This window comes from Taeniopygia guttata, chromosome Z (assembly GCF_048771995.1).
Source record: "Taeniopygia guttata chromosome Z, bTaeGut7.mat, whole genome shotgun sequence".
Lineage (NCBI taxonomy): Eukaryota > Metazoa > Chordata > Aves > Passeriformes > Estrildidae > Taeniopygia > Taeniopygia guttata.
The window spans coordinates 52,569,015-52,583,694 of record NC_133063.1 but is presented as its reverse complement, the minus strand read 5'-3'; the positions used below and the strand labels follow the sequence as shown (position 1 = coordinate 52,583,694).

Sequence of the window (14,680 nt, the reverse complement as noted above, 5' to 3'; positions counted from 1 at the left end):
CAGGAAGAGTTCCCAGCTAGACGTGGAGCAGTTGCATTGTCAAGTGCCAGCCAAGATGGAAAGGAGAGGTCTTTTCACACAGATTTTTCTAAACTACCAGTGGCTTTGAAGAAAGGTACTTTTCTCTGCAAAAAATCCTGTCATTTTCATTTATTTAACCCTGGATAGTTTGTTTTTTCCCATTTAAGGAGTTAGTTATTCTAGAATGACTTGTGAAAAATCACTAGATTTATTGATTCAAAAATCTTGTGAAGTTTGGGCAGTGTATTCTTGTAGAAAAAAATATGCAGGCAGCTTTGTCTACACAGAGTCCCAACACAACATGCCAATCAGTTGAAAAAAACTCAAACCAAACCTGCTTTTCCAATAGTATGAGGAAAGCTGATTGTAATTGCCCAAGCTGCTACTGAGAATGAGTATGTGACTCTGTGTCCCAAATTTTCCTTTTTCTCTTTTCTGTCAAAAATTTATAAGACCTGCCAGCACCACTGCCACCCAACAAGAGTTACATTGAGTACTTGCTAATATAAATGAAAACTGAGAAATGTTCTTATTTATCATCTAAATATGACACAGCTTTCTAAAGAGATTGCGATGGACAAAAATGTCACAAGCCCTGGTGATAATGAAAGCAAAAATCTTCCTTTCCACATAGAGAAGAGAGACAAATAGAAAAGACATCTAGTCTCTGTGAAATAAAAACAGAAGAACACAGAGAGGCCTGAGCTGTCTACCTGACTGCCAAGGTAGAATCCAGAAGCAGCTCCAACACCTTGAAATAGCTGAGCCTCAGGAAATGCTATCACAAGGGTTGGTGGCCCACACGCTCCCAAATAGCCGGTGTGATGCCTGCCTTGCAGTGCCTTACTGTGCAAGAGCAGGGGTACTTACTAAGTACTCCCACTTCTCGTACATAATATGTTACTAATGGGCTCCCAATTTTAAATTTTGTACTTCACTAGTTATGTTTTTCGTAAACTGGGAAAACCTGATAAAGGAAATAGCATATTTGGCAAATTTTGGTATGAGCTGTTTGACACTGAATTCATGAACAGAACAGAATAAACATCCCTTGTTTTGAAGAACCTCTAAAAGACATTCTGATATTTGTATACATCAGTGGTATCTTATATGCTTCATATCGCCTAAGTGACATTGTGGAAATGTAGATGCCACTCAAAACAGTTCAAGTAAATTCCCCGAGCATGTGCTGAAACAACATGTGTCAACACAGGTGCACCTGTGAGATAATTAGAAAGGATACAGTAGTTTGCAGACCGAAGAGAGCCTGGTCAATGGTTCAAACTCTGACCTCCAGCTATCCATTTTTCTTCATAGTCTAGATGAGGGAACAGATCAGAGACTGTTCTAATTAGTCAGCACAGGTGGGGGTGTTCTGTATAGCAGAAGATGTACTAGGACACACAATCTTAGGCTCATCATATTACCTGATGTGTTTATTTGTCTTCTATCTATTATCCTTATGAATACACGACCACGAGATTACCACAAAATCAAAATTTTGATTTACCATTCTGAAAAGCTTTGTAGCTCTCCAAATGGACATCGGTGCAGGATGCTGACTGGGTGCAACCCTGGCCATCCAGGATCTTTCTTCCCACAGACCTGTAGCAACTAATTAATTTGGACTCATCTCATGCTCTTTTATCCACACATATTGACCCCATAAATCTCCCTGTCTCGTCAAATTTATCCTATCATATTTGTTATTGTAATGAGTCAATGATGGCCACTCTTAGATTGCATGTGTTAACTGCCAGATAAAATACTTAAGCAATTTCACTAATGAGCTTCTTGTTTTGAGGCCAGGGTAACTATGAAAGTGCAAGCTTCACCAAAACACACTCTAAAGCTACAATATTACACAGTGGTGATAAAGCATTTATGGAATTATTTTAAATTATGATGATCATCTACTTAGTTCAACACATTTATTAGAATTGCTGTTCAACCATTAACTAGCTGGATCTCTTGAACAGAAAGATAAATATCCATTTAAACATTATAGTGTTAGAATGAGGCCAACTAGTACTATAATGACTAAGGAGGAAGCAAAATCCTATACCTTCTCAAACCATGGTCATAAGAAATACCTGAACCCACATGGTTATTAAGACCTAGAATAGGTGATTGTTTTTCAGCTGTTTTTTATTTCTTGTGCATCAATGAAGATACTTAATATGCATCTTTATTCATGATGTTCAGGGGCAATCATCTGGAAATAGTAATTTTTTCCTTGGATTGTTCACTAAATTTTAAGTCATTAGAATGTAATGTAGATTTATATTTTCCCTCCAATTTCCTGCTCAGTACCATCTACTAGGTAGCAGAGGATATAATTATTACTAGAGAGTGCTTGAATGACTTCTGGTAATTGGAATTTCAGTAAACCTTGACAGGTCATCTAGCAATATTACAGAGATATGTGAGTCATTGGTCTCTTGACAATCAGCTGACTTCTTTCAGATGACAAAGTCTCTAGATGAATTTGTGTGATTTTTTTCACCCAGTGTCAAGAATATATAATTTGAAATTCTTAAGGTTCTTGCTATTTCATGCTCCTATGAATGTAAATACATGCAGAAACCAAATAAACTCTGTGGGATGCACCAAACTATTTGGTTATTTCACTTTCTATATCTTTTCTGTAAACTTTTCTTTTATGGTGTAAAAAAAGCCTTTATACAAACACAGTTACCAAGGCAAACAATTTTTCAAGGTTTCTATAACAACAAGTGCAACTCTATCCATGTATGACGTAAGGTATCCTAAATGGGAGTGCTATGTAGCTCCCTGCTAGTACGGCCGGATCTCAGCTCTGTTAGACTCTTTTATGGCTCATGCCTTGCCATGGATGATGGAAGCTCAGGCTCCCTTCCCTGGTTTGCTCCCATGGTGCTGACATCACTCATCGCCCTCCAGCCATTCTTCCACTTGACTGTTTGCTGAGATACCCAAGCCCATGGGAAACTGGAACTAGAACAACGCTGTGGTTTTCTTATAGCAGGATCATTATTTCATCTATCAAGGTTAAAATTAGCACTACTATTTTAACTCAGTTTAAATGCCGTAGTCTCCTCTTCATTTTGTAACCTATAAAAGAGGAAAGAAAAGGTCGCTGTGCCATTCATTCATAGCTAAAATTAATTCAAATTAGTATTTCCAATAATTATCATTCCATTTTAGCTTTATTAAAACTTAATTGACAATCAGAAAAAGAAAAGGAAAAGCTTTGAACATTTATTTTACTTTCCACATTGTGCTGCTGCAGTCAGAGAATGCACTTCTATACTTTTTGCTTCCAGTCACTGAAATCAACTATCTTGGATAGTTGATGCGGGCTAAGGAAATCCACACTGGTAAGTGTTTCGCCCTTACAGAAGTCACACAGATATCTCCTATTTTCTGATGATACTGTTTATATGCTGAGTTCTTTCTTGTACATGTCCCATTTATGCAGTATGTCAAAATGTGTCAAAGCTAATAATGAGTAAATTCTAACACAAATATATAGTACTTCTCTATACTATAGAAACATGGAAGATACATACAGATGATATAGATAAATATAGATTAGATTATATAGATATATAAAGTAATATAGAGATATGGATGATATAGATATATAGATGTGGCTGCACACTGGTTCAGTGGTATATATAGGGTATCTGTAACAAACACAGTAAGAAGGGATAATTTAATTTTTAATATTTCCTGTCAATTTAAGCATTTTGCTAAAATTCCTGCAATCTCAGGGTGACTACATATGGTTTTGCTGTTTGTTTTTTTCAGTTAAGCCAGTTATGTTTAAAGGTAATTGACTATTGTGCCTAAATTCTGTTTTAGCATTATTTTTCAGCTTATTTCAGCTGGTTGGCATAACAGGAGTTTCTTGGTCAACAAAATATATAGTCCTGTTATAGCTTACAAACCAATCTGTTCCACTCTGGAAGATTTTTTTTTTTTTTAATTGCATAGATAACAAATGATTACTTATCACTGCATTTGGCAGTGTGAGGGAGAAAATCCTAAGATTTGATCTCTGTCTTCTAAGTAATTTGTTTTCCTCTTCCCTCTGGTCAGTCCTCTGCTCCTCTAAGACATCTTTACAGCAAGACTGGAAAGTACTACTAGCACTGGTATGAGAAGAGAGCAAACTATAATGGAAAGAATTTAGAGAGGTTTGTTTGACTTAAGCTCAGAGGAATACCTTGTGTACTTCAGCATTTACCTGAAGTGTCTGGCCTGTGCAGGATACAGCGAGATAAAACAACAGCAAGGCAGCTCCCATTCCTTGGTCCTAAGCCTACCTCTACCTTTGCCTAGCTGGAAATGGCAAAACTTCAGGGCTCTAAACTAATGTTTAACTTAGCTCTGATCCCATAGGAGACTTTAGGGTGGACCTGGAGCACAGCAGCACCTGGCTGGCAGGAGTCTGTGAGGGAATAAGCATATTGAGCTGTGACCTCCTGGGATGTGGGGGTCCCTAACAGCGCATTTCTGGCTGCCCAGGGCTGCATGGTAGTACGTAAGGAGCACTAATGTGAGGTTACTTGCTTGATTTAAAATCATGACTGTTCTCTGATATATTCGTCCTAAATTTTTATTCCTCTAAGCATGCACTGTCTCTTTTGGATGTAGGAGGTGAGCTGTGTCCCGCCATTGTTTGGCTTTTCCTTTGTGGGGAGGGCAAAGGAATTTTTATTTTTCGTTGTAAGCATCCTTAGTCTGAAGAACAATGGGAGCAGTGAGACCTGGCTGAGATACAAATATGCTATGGAACAAAAATGTCATTTATTAGGTTTTAGATGCAATAGATAATTGCATAGGAAAGTTCCATAAAACCAGAAAAAATATTATTGTGAAGTCTTTGTGATGTTTTAGTTTAAGAAGTTAAATGATGAAAGTAATTTAAAAGTAAAAGAACATTTTGACAGTAAGCTTGAAAAAAAAATATTAAAAGTTAATGTTGTGTATTAATTAAATAAAAATACAGTGCAAAGATTCCAGCAGGCAGCAGATTAGAGGAAAAAAAAAAAAGATGCATGCTTGTGGGAAAAACAATCTTCTTTGTGCTTTAAGTATACATCATAATATGATCCTATAGTAGTAGTTAATTTTTCCTGTTGGGAGAAAAGTAGTTAAGTTTTTGTTATTCATAGGTTTCACCAGCTGGTTTTACTCCATTGGAAATATTCCCTTGGGTAACACTGATGGCACTTCAGGAAGCTTCAGGAAGTTTGCTATTAATTATATGCAATAATATTTGAAAGTTTCATGACATTGATATCAGAAAAATCACAGTAAGATTTTTCTGACAAGAGATCTGTGATGTTTTGCATAGTTAGGTATAGCTGTGCCTTGGCCCCTACCTTCCAAGCAGCATGAGCATGCTGAGAATTTAGCACCTTCCCCAAAATACCTTTATTAGGTTATCCTACTTCTATGTTTTAGATCCAAATAATGTCATGAGGTAAGTGTAGTGAAATACAGGGGCTTTGTATCCTCCAGAAACCCTGCTTTGGGATGAGTGCTGGCAGAGCCAGGTGCCATATTTAGATATAGGAGACACGCTGTGAGGAAGCAATTTTTCCTAATGCAATTGGAATTTGAGTGGCTTCAAAGATGCTCCAAAGGCTTATAGGATGACTTTGGACACCCACCTTTGTACTGTGCTCTTCTGAGCCACTAAACAGAGCAGCAGGAGGGCAGTCTCACAGGGTGATTTATTTATGAAACAGGAGCTGTCTGCTTAGGTCCACCAACTTATCCTCATTAAAAAGGATTTAATGAAAGACAGATAGTGCTCTTGTATATAGTAAGGATTTAAGTCATTATGGCCCTGGAACCACAGGTCTTGGTGTCTTTGGATCAAGTCTTCAACCAGTTGATTAAAGCCAGATGCTGCAAATGTGTGAGAATTTAAGCACTGGGCCACAGTAAATATTGTGAGCTACTCTCAGAAGGAAAAAATGTTTGTTTCCGGAGCTATTTTTTAACCACATGCTTTCCTTAAGGCACGGAAGTCTGAACTATTTAGACTGAGTTGCTGCCCAGACTTAGTCCTTATATTTCCTACTGCACATAATATGCTCAACTGGAAATTAACCAGACTCTGGAAAGAGCTGGGACTAACCATTCATTCAGGAGCTTGAGTTATCAAAAATAAAATCCAGAGGGAAAATTAAAGGGAATATCTGCCAAGACATTACTCCTGTTGCAGGAGCTATGTCAGCCTGAGCTTTCAGCATGTTTTCAGGCACAAGATGATGTGGACGATATATGGGCAGGCAAAGGACATGCATGTGTTTATCTATTGCTGGAATTTATGCCTAGCATGTTTCTATCTCAGATACCCAATGTATGACATATGTGAGAGTGTGGGGTTTAATATTTAATACTACACAAGCCAAATGATGAATGCTCATATTGACTTTGGATCTGGATCAGGTCTTTAGTCCAGTTCACGCCACAACAGCACAAATGCAAAAGTAAGCATCACAAAGAGGCAGAATATAGTTCAGAGAAACAAGGGGAAGGTGCACCAGTTAAATCCTATACTGCTACCAAGGAATTGCTCAAGAAGTAGTCTTTAGAGTGTTGACAAGGGGCACTTCTGATCTATGCTTGCAATTCGTTTTCCAGTGTCCACTGAAAGAAATATGACTGTACCCTATATAGGAATCCAGCATGAGAGGTTAGGTAGCACAGACATGTAGTTTCTACAGAAACATTCATAGCTGAGTTTGTCTGAATTCAAAGTGAAAATTAAGGCAAAATTAATGGAAATGCCTAGACATATTCCCAAGTATCTGATATATGTCACTGCATGGCTCTTCTCATACCAGAAAAATGGTAATTATAATTTTTTTTTTTGTCCCTATGGGTCATCACCTCATTTCTAGGTTTAATTTGACTGCTTATATTTAAATTAAATCTTGATGTATTGAAATTATATTGTGATGGCTAATACCTGCTGTTGAAGAGTGGTAGAGCAGCAAGAGAAGACAAGTTTTCTAGTCTTGAAAAATTCTTAATGCCATAAACAGTAATAAGGTACAAACCAAGAAGAGAATGAGAAAAAATTCATTTACAATGCAATTTAATTATATTAATTTACTTCAGAATTTAAGCAGAATTTTGCTTGTGAGCATGCAGCTGAGTTCTAACAAAGCTGCAAGTGAGAGCATGGCCTTGTAGCCACAGACAGTGGATAATTGTGTCTCTTAGGGTTGTACAGCAAAAGCTCTCCATGGCATCCTTAAAATTACAGCATTTGACTATACATCTGTAAATGACCCTACATATGCAAAGATGTTGTGTGAATATGTGTTGAAGAACCACAGATATATTAGCAAACTTCAGCAACCTATGTTATAATCACTTAAACCTACTTATAGCATTTTAATCCTAATTAAATAACAGGCAGCTGAAGTCATAGAGCAAGAAAATTTAAAACATTTAATAAAAATACTCTATTGATATATCATAAAGCATTTTGTATTATAAATGTCTCTTCTGGATCCTTCTATCTCAAGAAAACTATCTGAATTTGATTGTAGATTATATTACTTTGTAAGTAATGAAGCAAGAATACTTCAAGAGGCACCTGCAAAAACGAGTTTTCCATGAGCTTCATTGTTCACAACAGAAAACCTGTATCAACTGAATATTAATCTTAGCAGGTACGTGGACAATGAGGCATTAAGGTCTTCTTTTTACCAGGTGATGTACACTGCTGTAGATGTACTAATCAACAGACATAACATGGTTGAATGTTCAAAGCATATGTTTTTTACAACAGGACTTGGGAAAAGGCCTGAGGTTTCTTCTGTTCCACATGTTTTTTACAACAGGACTTGGGAAAAAGCCTGAGGTTTCTTCTGTTCCCTACCCTGGCTCAGGAACATTCTCCCCATACCTGGAACAGCCCTGTGAATACAGACAGGGCACATGAGCATAAACACTGAAGAGTACATTGTACCTAAAAGAAATAAGAACCTAAATCTTTAAAGAAGTTGTCACTTTTCTACCACCAAATTCACCATGTTCTGTTAGACTGCTTAGAACAGAAACAGAATACCTTATGTGATTAATCTGGAAAATACAAAAGGGATCTTTAATGCACAATTCTGACCTTTCCAAAATATGTTAGAAAACTAACAGTGCTCTTATATAAAGAGATGTAATTTGGGGGGAAAACAAGCCTATAAATATGCTAGCTTTATTTTTCTTCCTTTCCCTTGCACCTTTTGAAAGAATAAACAGCAGGGGTTCAGAAAGTGCTGACAGCTATTGAAAGGATACCTCCTCCTGGATGTGGTATAGTGAAATGCACAGAATTGTATGACAGCAGTAAAGGGGTCCTTGCTGAGTAGAAGGCTTCTGAAAGTTAGATCCTGCCTGGTGCACATCAGCCAAAGTCCACTGTCTTCAGCACGGCTATTGTAATTATTGTCAGCTTATTATTAGCAAATAATGTTACAAAAAATATTTGTAACATTTACAAATACAAACCACGAAGATTTAAAAAGAAAGATAAAACACACATCTCAGATTCTACTACAGAGCTAATAACACATTTTTCTATGGCCCTGCAGCAAATTTTGCATTTAAAAAACTGCACAATTTTGGGCCAGAGCAGTTTTCACAGTTCTACACAAGTGTAGCATTCTTTTCCACAACAGTTTTGTTTTTCATACGATTGAAGGAGGTATTATTTTCAGTGTGATTAATTAAATCATTATTAATATTTAGGGATTTATTTTTTAGTACTCTGAGGGCATGAGCATCAAAATTAGTGGAAAACAGATAGCAATCTATTCTGTTGGTATATGAGGTATCACACAGAATTAACAGGAAATCTTTGAAGCCAGGGATCCAGGTGAGAACAAATGTAGTCTGAGAGCATTGAGCAATAGACGTTTCTTTTGGAACAGTGAGGGAGCATACACACTTCACTGTCTTCTCATTTCTGCCTCTTTCTCACATAGGAGTTGATCAAACTCTATGAAATATAACGAAGACCTGAATTCGTCATGTGATTCCTAATGATGCTTTCATACCAGTGGTGAAGAATGACTTCACACTTCACAAATAATCTTTGTGACTCAGCCCAAATTTCTTAAAGCTTTATATCAGACTGTCAGGAAGACTACCTTATTTAGATTTCTCCTTTCCAATAGTCCATAGGTGTTTCCTGAAGTACGGTGGGTAGATGGACTGTCTCCATCTAATTAAAGTGAATGTCTCAGCTAGTCTCCTCTTTTCTTCCTTTCCCTTTTTCTAACTCAGATAAAACTACTTCTATTCGGTCATAAGGCATTGACATTTTCCTATTTCAAATTTCATGTAGTTTAGATCTCTGGATAATGCAGGCATATTTAAAACAAGGACATTAAGTGAGATGAAGTTTTGTCTGTCCGTCTTACTTAGTTTAACATCAGCCAGGACTCAAAATATTATTTCCAGAAGGCTAAATACATGCCAGCATTACTGAGGTTGCTTGCCCAGGAACAAGCTGTATTTGACATAAGAATCTCCACTTATGCAATTAAAATTAGCTTTGTACCTGGAAAAATGAGTGATAATTACTGTTATAAACATGTTATCTTCATGGAGAACACAAAGGAAGAAGGAGTCCTGGAAATCCTCCACAGATTAAAACAGATACAAGTGTTGGATCTCACTTTCTTATTAATAAGAAACTCCTTGCTGTGTTACAAGCAGATCTGAAAAACTGCCCTTAGCTGATTGCTGTATTTCTAAGTGCTGCATACCAATGGAATTTTGCCTTTCACTCAGATGTAATGGATATAAATAATTTTAACTCTTGCTATATTTTCTCCTTTTGGCTGTGGCCTTGTTCCGGCAAATTTGTCAAGTTTAATAAGAGTTTAAACATTCAAGTAAAAATTCTGGTTGAAGTTGCTCTATGTTTGGCTCCAAAAAATCTCTGGTCTTGGAGAATTGATTGTCTATGAGATAACCAAAGGAAAAACAGAGTAAGGCACCAGATTCAGAAAATCAGGACTTAAAAACTGCTTTTCTCCTTTAAAGAAGAAATAAAAATGGGGTTTATCTTGAACAGCTTTCCTTCCAGATAAAGGAAAGTATAAATACTACAATGTGTAATTAGGAAAAGTCTGTTTCCCTTAAGAAATACAACTATGACTTGCTCAAACCCAGAGCTGCACAGAATGGAATCTTTAGCATTGCAAGCAGAGTAGAAGGGTCAGTCACATCTCCAAAATACTGCCTTTCAGTCTGTCAGTTCTATTTTGTAAGAAGGCAGAGATATGCAGAAATGTTTCTTTGCTTTACCCACAAGCTCCTTAAGAGCTTATCTATTGATATTTATTAGAATTTTTTTTTAATTTTTCTTCTGGTTTTAATTTTTAGTAAGACACACAGAAATTAGTATCATCATGCCAGAAGGCTGTGCTTGTATGTTAGTTTGCACTATATTGTATCCCAAAAAGGAGACAGGAGTCTGAATATTCAGGTCAAGAGACCTCACGCACAGCATGTGAATAGTTTTTTAAATACAATTTTAAAAAACTAGCAATAGCTAGGAATACAAAGTCCTTTGGAGCACAGATAAACATACAAGTAGCAAGTGAACATGCAGGCAACAAGATGAAGTATTTTCTTCCCTCAACAGCTTCAAAAATCCAGGAATCCTGAATTTTTCTTTGCAAACTAACCTGTCTTGTAAATCTGCTCGTCTAGGAATTAATTGTCTTGATGTAAAGATGGATTTTGTCCAGTGAATCTAGAACTCGGTCACTAAATTTTGAGATATGTGTTGTGTGTGCTGCTTCCTGCAAATTTTGTTCTCTCAAGTCAAGTGATCTGTGCTGAAAGCCTGTATTTCTTTATACAGGCCTGTCACAGTCTCACAACTTCATGCAGTTACAAATTATGTGTGAATGAATAGCTCTGCAGCCATCAGGAACTGTAAGATGCTGAGAATATGTATGAAAGTTCATTACCCATGTTTGGGTAATGAAGTGGGTGTTGAAAGAATTTCCTAAAAACTCAATAGGGTCATCAAGCAGACATGCAGGCCATGTTGCTCCAAAATGTGGTAAACTTTGAAGTATCAGGGTGCCTAGTGATGCTGTAGACTTAAATTACAATACTTGCATGAACAGCCACCCAGAAACCCACTACAAGACACTGATGGTACAGTTTGAGACCTCAACTTTTAAAATATGGTCAGGAAAAAAATACAACACTTTAGGTCCTGAGCTCAGAAAATGTATGCTTCTTCCTCCAGCATCAAGGTTCAACACCACAGACTCCTGGAATTTCATTATTAGAGCTAATATACACTCAGAGGCTACCACCAAAGGACATGGATCTCAGTTTTGCAACTGAGAGATCACAGCCCCCATCTTAAATCCCACACAAGCCTTGATTGTACCTTAAACAATCAGTAAAACTCAAAAGTCAGCACAAAGCATTTAAATTTCTTGATTAAAGGAGGTCAACAACCTTGCTTAGCAAAACTTATAGTTATAAATATTTGTGTGCATATGTGTGCTCTTCCAAACAGCGCATGAATCATTCAGTAATTACAAAAGGCCAGGCGTAACCAGTGGCATATAAAAATGCAATATTTAGAATAATGATTTATTAAAAACCTCAAATTCTTTCAGAAGATATGTCGGTTTTATGAGTTGCCATGCTGATAGGAGGCTCTGGGAAACATACCAAAGGAGCTTACAGTCTAGATGGAGAATTAGTGTCTTTCTCAGTGTGTACATGAAAAAAGTAACAATATATTTGTGTGAAAAACAGATTTTTTTTTTTTTTACCTTTTATTTCATGGTCTAGATTAACTCAACCTGCAATTAGATGCCAAGTGAGGTAAACCCTTGGCTTTGTACAATAGAAAAAATTCTTAAAAGTTCTTGTGATGAGTTCAGATTGATCAGAAATTGCCTCAGATTCTTCTATACTTCTCTGAGAGTAAAAAATCTTCCTGGCTTGTTTCCATGTGGTTTCAGTTTTTGATAATAACATGCCTCTCCATATTCACCCAAATTTCCAAGGACAATTTCAGTAGTCTGTAAGATTACACAAAAAATGTCAACTAACATCTGTTCCTGTATGAACTCATAAATACGGGGATAGTCAATAGTCAGGTACACAAAATTATAAATGTCATTGCTTTACACTCATGGCTTTCAGACTCCTAATGGGGGAGCTTGCAAAGATCAAACCTTTTCATGCTCCAAACAACTGGGATTATATTGCCTGTATTGCCAAGAATATGAAACAAACAGGCAATTCCAATGTTGTTGTAAGAGGTTTTCATTATTTGTCAATTTATTATTTGTTAATGAACTGGTGGTTAAAAAATGAAAAAACAATTCTAGATACTATTCCTTGAAAATACTAATGAAATTTAAGTTGTTCCCAGAAGCAGTACCTTCTGAAGCCTTTCTGTGATTAACAATTAGGGAATAGGCTAAACTGCATTAAAGAGGAATAAACTTGCAAAATTACTAAATCCACACAGCTTTTTGTTTTGTTTTGTTTGGGTTTTTTGTTTTGTTTTTGTTTTTTTTAAGTAGTGGAAATGCCAAGATTGGAACAATTCTTGGCTTACCATCGCATGACAGGATGATCCTATTGATCAGTCAAGTGAAGTTTGTCACCGACAAAATAAATAGGAGAGCTGGTAGAGGATTCATTTGATAAAGAATTAAAGATGAAGAGTGTGATTAATGTAAATTAAGATTTTTTTTTTTGCAAAGATTTCTTTTTCTGTCTCTAAAGAGACAGAAAAAAAAGGTTAATAAAGGCAACTGTGTAGATACAGTGTACTAGAGATTTTATATGTAGCAAGATAATATTACAACTAAAAATTCTGCACATTTAATTTAAAAAAACAACAGGTAACTTATATATCTTGAAAGGAAAGTGTTAATAAAAACAAGAAACAAAGTGTAATATTTCTAACAGAATTTGTCAGCCATCAGAAGTCTCTGCTAGAAAATAACTTTTCTCATAATGCAAGAAAAAATATGGCACTAAAATTGTTTTAACTCTGCCTTTGAAATTCAGAGTTAATATAGGCAATTACCACAAAAGGATAAAGTAACCTCTTTAGCTTCACATAACTGCAGGTTTCAAGTAAGCTAAACTGGGCACAAGCAAATTCACAGGAAAAATAAGATGCTTTCAGGAGAACAAATGAACAAATATTAAAGCAACCAGTGAAGAAAAAGAACATTTTTTCAACCACAACAAAAGATACACCCAGTAAAGAAGAAGTAATCATAAACAAGAAGAAAACCCCTGTATTATACAGAAAGCCAAGCTAACACCAAATGATCGTTTTAGCTTCAGAATCCATAAATCTATAACTCCATAACTCTGTTTTCTGTCTATATACTGAGGCAGTTTTCTTTTAGTAGGACAAATTTTTTATTTTCCTTTTTTTTTTCTTCAATCTGGAAGTTATATTCCTGGAAGACTTCCTGTAAGGTATAGGAGACCAGTTTTTACATTTGAAAGATGGGAGAAGAGTGATGTCTCCTTTTGCAGACTCAAGGTCACACAGCATATAAAAAGACACATAATGGTATTGGTTTTATTCACTAGCAATGGAATTCATGGCATTTATGGCCATGTAATCAGCATTCTTTTTCTCACAAAACTGAAATATTTGCAATGTTTTCTGACCAGAATTCAACTTTGCTGTTGATTACACTTCATATAATATGTATCTCTCTGTTTCCAGAAAAATTCAAAAGCTGTAACAACAAAAGGAAAAAAAATCACATTAATTGGAACAGCTGCTCTTTAGTTCTAGAAAAAGAAAACATGAATAAAGATACTACAAAGTGTATTTTACTCTTAGATTATTTGATCTTTTATGATCAGTTGTTCTATACTTCCCTGTGATAATGAATACCTAGTCTACTTTCGCTGCTCATAGAAATTGCAAGTAAATTTTGAGAAAGTTGAGAAAGAACTTGTGTATCCCTATTTGACTTTTCTTTTAGAGAGCTCCACTGTGACAGTTCGTGCCTGTAATAATATTTATGTCGATGTGGAGCAATTCAGGATCAAGGTCCCTGAAGAGCTTATGCATATAACTATTGCAAAGTCAGTACAACCCTTTGTAAGTCTGCCAGGCAAAGCTACATGCATATTTTAGAGGTTTTTTCCAATTTGCTTTCCCTTACTTCCTTCTTTTCATTGCCATTATTAATACATAAATTATATAACAGTAGCAGAATTATATCCTCTGTTTAAGAGAAGAATTAATAGGCACACATCCAATGCATTTTAATACAAGATTTTTGCTGTCTAAGTTATTGCAAATGTATATATACCTTTTACTTAGTAAGGGTGTTGTTTGCTTTTCTTTAAATAGACAGGTACTATTGGCAGGAAATAGAAAACAGTCAGACCAGGGGTTTTCTGGAGTGGAATTAATTTCTTCTTCCCTGTATGTAGTGTTTTCAGACTAGACAGGAACTGAAGGGCTCCAGAGTATCATTTTCTCAGTTGGCTGGACACAGAAAGCTGAAAAATTAATTTAATGTCTTTGAGTTGCAAGCCACTTAGACTGCTGTGAGACACAAATATAAAATGTTTGTGTTATTTATGGTGAAAAAACACTCCCCCACATACCCCC

General features: G+C 36.1%; 1 long non-coding RNA gene across 1 annotated transcript in view; it reads right to left on the bottom strand.

Moving 5' to 3' along the window:
* Positions 1-3,123: 3,123 nt before the first annotated feature.
* LOC115491144 (uncharacterized) overlaps positions 3,124-14,680 on the bottom strand; it is a 90,966-nt gene continuing 79,409 nt past the window's right edge. Inside the window, exon 3 of the long non-coding RNA XR_003957105.4 lies at positions 3,124-14,568. This is a non-coding gene — a long non-coding RNA (uncharacterized lncRNA). The remainder of the gene's footprint in view (positions 14,569-14,680) is intronic.